The following is a 7,112-nucleotide window of genomic DNA, read 5'->3' on the forward strand; positions in this document are numbered from 1 at the left end:
GGGCATGCCAGTTAGTATTGAAACTCAGAAAACTGTACCCCAAAATGATGGCCTCAGAAGCAGAAGTTTTTCTCAGACCTCCTGCTCTCCTATCTCTCAGTCCCTCAAGGATAGCCATAGAAACTAGAATTCCTTTTCCCCAAGGCAAGTCATAGAAACCAGAACCCCTTTCTCCTAAAGCCAGTCTTGAAACCTTAAAATATTACTCTTTCTCTCTGCCTTTCTGTGGAAAAACTGGCCATAAAGAAATTATCTGACCTACCTGAAAAGTTCTTTGAACTGGCTGCACCATAAGCCATACCCTAAGTTGAGTCATAGCAGCCAATGTGATCCCCACGTACACCTCTAGATGCCCTCCTGGAGCCAGAGAGTCTGAAGTAAGATAGCTAGCTCCTGTAGTGCCTGATTAATCGACCTTGTGACATTCCACCATTGTTCTGGCTTAACTGATAAACCAAATTTGTGACACTGGACCTTGTACCTTGTACACCCCTCCCCCAGCAACACTCCCCAACCTGGCTTGCAAGAGCCGCCCTGAACTGTAACTTCTATAACTTTCTAGTGCCTACCCCAAACCTATAAAACCAACTCCTATCCCACTGCCCTCCACTGACTTTCTTTCCAGACTCAGCCCACCCACACCCAGGTGAATAAACAGCCATGTTGCTCACACAAAGCCTGTTTAGGGGTCTCTTCATTCACAGTACATGTAACATTTGGTGCCAAAAGCCAGGACAGGGGTAGTCCTTTGGGTGACTGACCCCCTGTCCCCACTCTCCCTCTGTGAAGAGAGCCACCTGCGACCTCAATGCATCAGACCAGCCCAACAATCCTCTTGCCACCTTCAGATTGGGTAAGCAGCCTCTCCCTCTTTCTCTTTCTTTTCCATTAGAGAAAAGGAGACAAGTCTCTCCCTCTCTCTCTCTTTTCCTTTATTTCTCCTAAGTAGAGACAAAGGGGACACTCTTTATCTGTGTAGAGACAGAGAGACAAGTCTCTCCCTCTTGCTCAAAAACTCCAACATCGGTCATGGACTCAGGAAGACAGTCTTCCCTTGGTGTCTGGTCAATAGTGGGGATACCTGCCTTGATCACTCACCAACGTTACAGCCCATTCAGTCAGGGACACCTACTAACCATGGTAGCTGCTCACTCCTGCTCATGGCTAATCACTCACCAACGTTACAGCCCATTCAGTCAGGGACACCTACTAACCATGGTAGCTGCTCACTCCTGCTCATGGCTACTATACTTTCCTTAATACTTATCTTCTTCACCAGGGGCAATATTCTGCCCTCTAGTCCTCTGTCTTCGCCTGTAGCCTGCCTCCTAAAAAACCTAAAACCTCTCTGTCACCCAGTCTGAAACCTAAACGTCTCATATTTTTCTGTAACACAGCCTGGCCTCAATACAAATTAGACAATGGTTACAAATGACTGGAAAACAGGCACTTTTAACCTGTCTATCCTGTGAAACCTAGACAATTTTTGTTGACAAATGGGCAAATGGTCTGAAGTGTCATACATCCAGGCATTTTTTTTTTACACTCCAATCCCTCCCCAATCTCTGCTCTCAATATAACCTGTACCATATTTTCCTTCTCTCCTCTCCATCCGCCCCTCCTGCCTCCACCAGTGACTCAGAATCTTCCTTGTCCATCGACCCTTCCAACCTTTCTTCTCCCCGCCTGTCTGAACCAGACCCCAATCCAAGCCCTAACCCCCTCCCAGATCCTCCCTCCTTTTTCTCTGCCCACAACCCACCTCCTTAGGCCCCTCCTGTCACCTCCCATCTCATACCTGGTCCGGCTTACAGTTTAGTCCCACAGATACCTCCTCCACCCCTGCCCAACAATTCCACCTTCGAGAGGTGGCTGAAGACAAAGGCATAGTTAGGGTGCATGTGCCTTTTTATCCAACCTTTCCCAAATCAGCCAACAATTAGGCTCCTTTTCATCAAAATAAATAAAAGTTTCAATATCTAACCCAGTCCTATACTTTAACTCTCACCCCTGAAAAATGCTTAACATGCATTTTATCACCCAATCAGCCCCTAACATTACAGAAAAGCTACAGAAATTAAAATCTGACCCTCAAACCGCACAACAGGAATTAATCGACTTCGCCTTCCAAGTGTTCAGTAATAGGGAAGAAGCTGCCCAGTGGCAGCACATCTCAAAACTATAGCTGCTTGACTCCACAGTAAGACAAACCCCAGCCACACCACCAGCTCACAAGGACTTCAAAGTGCTCAGACTGCAGCATCCGGCTGCCCCTCCTGGACCTTGCTTCAAGTGTCAGAAACTGGCCACTGGGCCAAGGAATGCCCACAGCCTGGGATTTGTCCTAAGCCCTGCACCATCTGTGCGGAGCCCCCACTGGAAATCAGACTGTCCTACTCATGTTGCTGCTCCTTGGCTTGGCAGGTGAAAACTGACACTTCCTGAACATCTTGGAGGTCCCCTGGACCATCACGTACGCTGAGCTTCAGGTAACTTTTATGGTGAAGGGTAAGTCCATCCCCTTCTTAATCAACATGGGGCCACCCACTCCATACTGCCTTCTTTACAAGGACCTGTCTGCTTGGCTTCCATAACTGTCATGGGAATCAACCGCAAGGCTTCCAGGCCTTTCAAAACTCCTGAAGTCTGGTGTCAATTAGGCCAGCACTCCTTTCCACATTCTTTCCTAATCATCCCCACTTGTCCAGTTCCCCTGTTAGGCTGAGATATCCTAAGAAAATTGTCTGCCTCCTTAACTATTCCTGGGCTACAGCCACACCTCATTGCCACCCTCTTCCCCAAACCCGTACCTCCCTCAACAGCTCCCCTTATGTCCCCGTACCTTAAACCTAGGGTGTGGGACACCACCTCCCCATCCATTACTCACTCACTCCTTGCCTCACTCACCCCTTGCCATCCCATTAAAACCTGACCACCCTTACCCCACCCAGCACCAGTACCCCATCCCACAACAGGCTTTACAAAGCCTAAAGCCTGTTATCACCCATCTATTACAACATGGTCTTTAATTCCTACAAACTCTCCTTACAATTCCCCTATCCTACCTGTCCAAAAACCAGACAAATCCTACAGACTAGTCCAAGACTTTCGCTTCATCAGTCAGCTCGTACTTCCCATCCACCCGGTTGTACCAAACCCCTGTACCCTCTTATCTTCCATACCCCCTTCCACAACTCACTATTCTGTTCTTGACCTCAAAAACGCTTTTTTCTAAAGCCCAAATTTCTTCCTCATTTGTTACCTATCTCGGTGTAATCCTTTGCCAACATACACGTACTCTTCCTGCCAACTGTATCCAGTTAATTTCCCAAACCCCAACCCCATCCATAAACAACAGCTCCTCTCCTTCCTAGGTGTTGTAGGATAATTTTGCCTCTGGATAGCAGGTTTGCCCTCCTAACCAAACACTTTATAAACTTACAAAAGGAAACTTAGCTAACCCTATAGACCCCAAATCCTTCCCCATCTTCCTTTCATTCACTAAAGGCGGCCTTAGAAACAGCCCCTCCACCAGCGCTCCCCAACTGCTCCCAGCCCTGCTCCCTTCACATGGCACAAGTGAAAGGCTGCTCAGTCAGGGTTCTTACACAAGAGCCAGGCCCATGACCAGTCACCTTCTTGTCTAAACAGCTTGACCTCACAGTCCTAGGCTGGCCGTCATGTTTAGGAGCCACAGCTACTGTGGCTATAATACTCCTAGAATCCCTTAAAATTACAGGCTATGCTCCACTTACTCTCTGTAGCTCTCACATCCTCCAAAGTTTGTTTCCTCTTCTCACCTCACACACTTACTTTCAGCCCCTCGCCTTCTCCAGCTTTATGCACTCTTTATTAAAACCCCCATAGTTACCATTGTTCTTGGACCTAAGTTCAACCCAGCCTCTCACTTAATACCCAACACAAACCCTGAACCCCATGACTGTATCTCACTAATCCATATAGCATCCTCCCCATTTCCCCATATTTCTCTTTTTCCTATTCCAGACCCAGACCACATATGGTTATTAATGGCAGTTCTTCAAAGCCCAGTCAGCTGGCCGAAGCCAGTTATGCCTTTGTATCCCACTCATCTATTATTGAGGCTGCCACACTCCCCTCCTCCACCACTTCTCAGCAAGCTACACTAATTGCCTTAACCTGTGTTCTCACTCTTGCCAAAGGACTACATATTAATATCTATACTGACTCTAAATAGACCTTCAACATCCTACACTACCATGTGGTCATAAGGGCAGAAAAAGGTTTTCTCACCACACAGGAGTCCTCTTTATCAATGCCCCCTTAATAAAGGCCCTCCTTAAGGCCACTCTCCTTCCAGCCAAGGCTAGAGTTACTGACTACAGAGGACACCAAAAACCATCAGATTCTATTGCCCAAGGAAATGCCTTAGGTGACAAAACAGCCAGAGAAGCAGCAGACACCCCGGTATCTCCCCAACAAGGCCAGTATTTTTCCTCCTCATCTATCTCCCCAACCTATTCTTCCTCCGAAAATTCACTTTACCAGTCGCTTCCTACACAAGGCGAATGGTTCTTACACCACAGAAGGTTCCTCCTCCCTGCCTCACAAGCTCACTCTATCCTTTTGTCCTTTCATAACCATTTCCACGTAGGATACAAGCCCCTGGCTCGTCTTTCAGAACCCCTCATTTCTTTTCCACCATGGAAGTCCACCCTCAAAACAATCACATCAAAATGTTCTGTCACTCTCCTACTACTCAGGGCTTTCTCAGACCCCCTCCTTTTCCTACACATCAGGCCTGAGGATTTTCCCCTACACGAGATTGGCAAATAAACTTAAAGTTTTGCCTGGGTTGGCATTTACCCTGTCTCTCACTCCATCCTTGGCTGCCCTCCCTTTGTTCATCAGACTCTCCTCCAAACCCCTCTACCTGTATGCTCATACCTAGCTTTGTTAATAAAAGTGAATGTTTACTTATAGATACCAAATGCTTTCTCATACACCATGAAAACAAAATCTCTCCTTCCACACAATTATCCTACCAAACCATATTACAACTTTTAACAGCTGCGGCCCTTGCCAGTTCCCTTGGTGTCTGGGTACAAGATCCCAGCCCCCCTAAAACACTCTCTCACCTTTTCAGTCTACACTTCCAGTTCTGCCTTAACCAAGGGCTTTTCTTACCCTGTGGCTCTTCCACCTACATCTGCCTTCCTACCAACTGGGCGGGCACCTGTACCTTAATATTCCTTATCTAAAAATCCAGTTTGCCAATGGAAATGAACCCCTCCCTGTTCCTCTTGTAACCACCACATGGCAAAAAAGAGTCATTCCATTAATCCCCTTACTTGTAGGACTGGGGGTATCCACTGCCGCCATAGGAACAGGTATAGCAGGTCTTACTACCCCTATTACCACATTCCGCAGTCTCTCTAATGATTTCTCTGCCAGCGTTACAGACATAACTCAAACACTATCTGTCCTTCAAACCCAAGTTAATTCTCTGGCTACAGTTGTCCTGCAAAATCGTCGAGCCCTCGATCTACTAACGGCTGAAAAAGGGGGAGTCTGCCTGTTCCTAAATGAAGAATGCTGCTTTTATCTAAACCAATCCGGCCTTGTATATAATGCCATCAAAAGACTTGAAGACAGGGCCCAAAAGCTCGCTAATCAGGCAAACAATTATTCTGAACCTAGCTGGCCACTGTCTAACTGGGTGTCATGGCTCCTTCCATTGGCAGGCCCCCTTAAACCCATTTTTCTCCTTCCCTTATTCAGACCCTGCCTCTTCCAACTAATCTCTCAATCAATTGCTGCAAAACCGTACCCAGGCTAAAACAAATCAGTGAATGTGGCAAATGCTTCTCCTAACCCACGGTATCAACCTTTGCCTCAAAACCTCTCAGGAATCTAAATTCGTCCCCATTTTTAGGCTTCCACACTGCCCCCAATCCCACTCAAAGAAGCCCTGAGAAATGTCACCCGTCACCCCTTTGTATCACCCCCAAAATATTAACTGCTCCCAGTTTTAAAGTTTTTGCTTTTTCCTTTATATTATTAATATAAAAAGACAGGAATGCAAGGTTTTTTGAACTGGCTGCACTATAGGTCATACCCTAAGTCAAGACATGGGGACCCACGTGACCCACACGTTCTTTGTGACACTGGACCTTGGACCTTGTGACACCCCCCGCCAACCCCACCCCCCCAGGCTGGCTTTCAAAAACCACCCTGAACTGTATGTAACTTCTGGTACTTTCCACTGCCTACCCCAAACCTATAAGACCAACTCCCATCCCACTGCCCTCGGCTGACTCTTTTCAGACTCAGCCCGCCTGCACCCGGGTGAATAAACAGCCATTCTGCTCACATAAAGCCCGTTTAGTGGGTCTCTTCAATTCAGAGTGCATGTAACACTACCTTGTTTGATTGTAGGCCGTAAGAGCCCAATTCCAGAGAGGGTCCTGCCCCATATCTGTTAGGGGTAGAAGGTGTCTGAGATACGACCAGTGAATCTGTATGGGTCTGCAGCAACATCAATTCTTGCCTCCTCAGAAGAAAGAATTAGACTAAGGGGCATGATATGGTTTCTCTGTGTCCCCACCCCAAATCTCATCTTGAATTGTAATCCCCATAATTCCCACGTGCCAAGCGAGAGACCAGGTGGAGGTAATTGAATCACAGTGGTGGTTTCCCCCAAGCTGTTCTCTTGATCGTGAGTGAGTTCTCACGAGATCTGATGATCTTATACGTGTTTGGTAATCCCTCCCATGTTCATTTTCTTTCCTGCTGCTTTGTGAGGGAGGTGTCTTGCTTCTCCTTCACTTTCCACCATGATGGTAAGTTTCCTGAGGCCTCCCAAGCCATGCGGAACTGTGAGTCAATTAAACCTCTTTCCTTTATAAATTACCCAGTCAGTCTAAGGCAGTTATTTACAGCAGTGTGAAAATGGACTAATACAGGGCATAAGGCAGAAAAAGAAATGGAGCCAAGTTTCAGACCAAGAGTGGAAGTTTATTAAAACATTTTAGGGCAGGAAAAAAAAAGGAAAGTACATTTGGAAGAGAACCAAGTGGGCAACTTGAGGGACAAGCGTGGCATTTAACCCTGATCCTGGGACTTTATACACT

At 46.9% G+C, this 7,112-nt stretch overlaps 1 long non-coding RNA gene across 1 annotated transcript in view; it reads left to right on the top strand.

The window, feature by feature from the left end:
• The window catches only part of LOC105705341 (uncharacterized), a 171,264-nt gene extending 168,711 nt beyond the window's left edge, over positions 1-2,553 (top strand). The window contains exon 5 of the long non-coding RNA XR_001104649.2: positions 2,425-2,553. This is a non-coding gene — a long non-coding RNA (uncharacterized LOC105705341). The remainder of the gene's footprint in view (positions 1-2,424) is intronic.
• The last annotated feature ends 4,559 nt before the right edge of the window (positions 2,554-7,112 follow it).

The sequence above is a fragment of the Aotus nancymaae genome, unplaced genomic scaffold, assembly GCF_030222135.1.
Source record: "Aotus nancymaae isolate 86718 unplaced genomic scaffold, 86718_ANA_hifiasm-v0.15.2.pri h1tg000079l, whole genome shotgun sequence".
Taxonomy (NCBI): Eukaryota; Metazoa; Chordata; class Mammalia; order Primates; family Aotidae; genus Aotus; species Aotus nancymaae.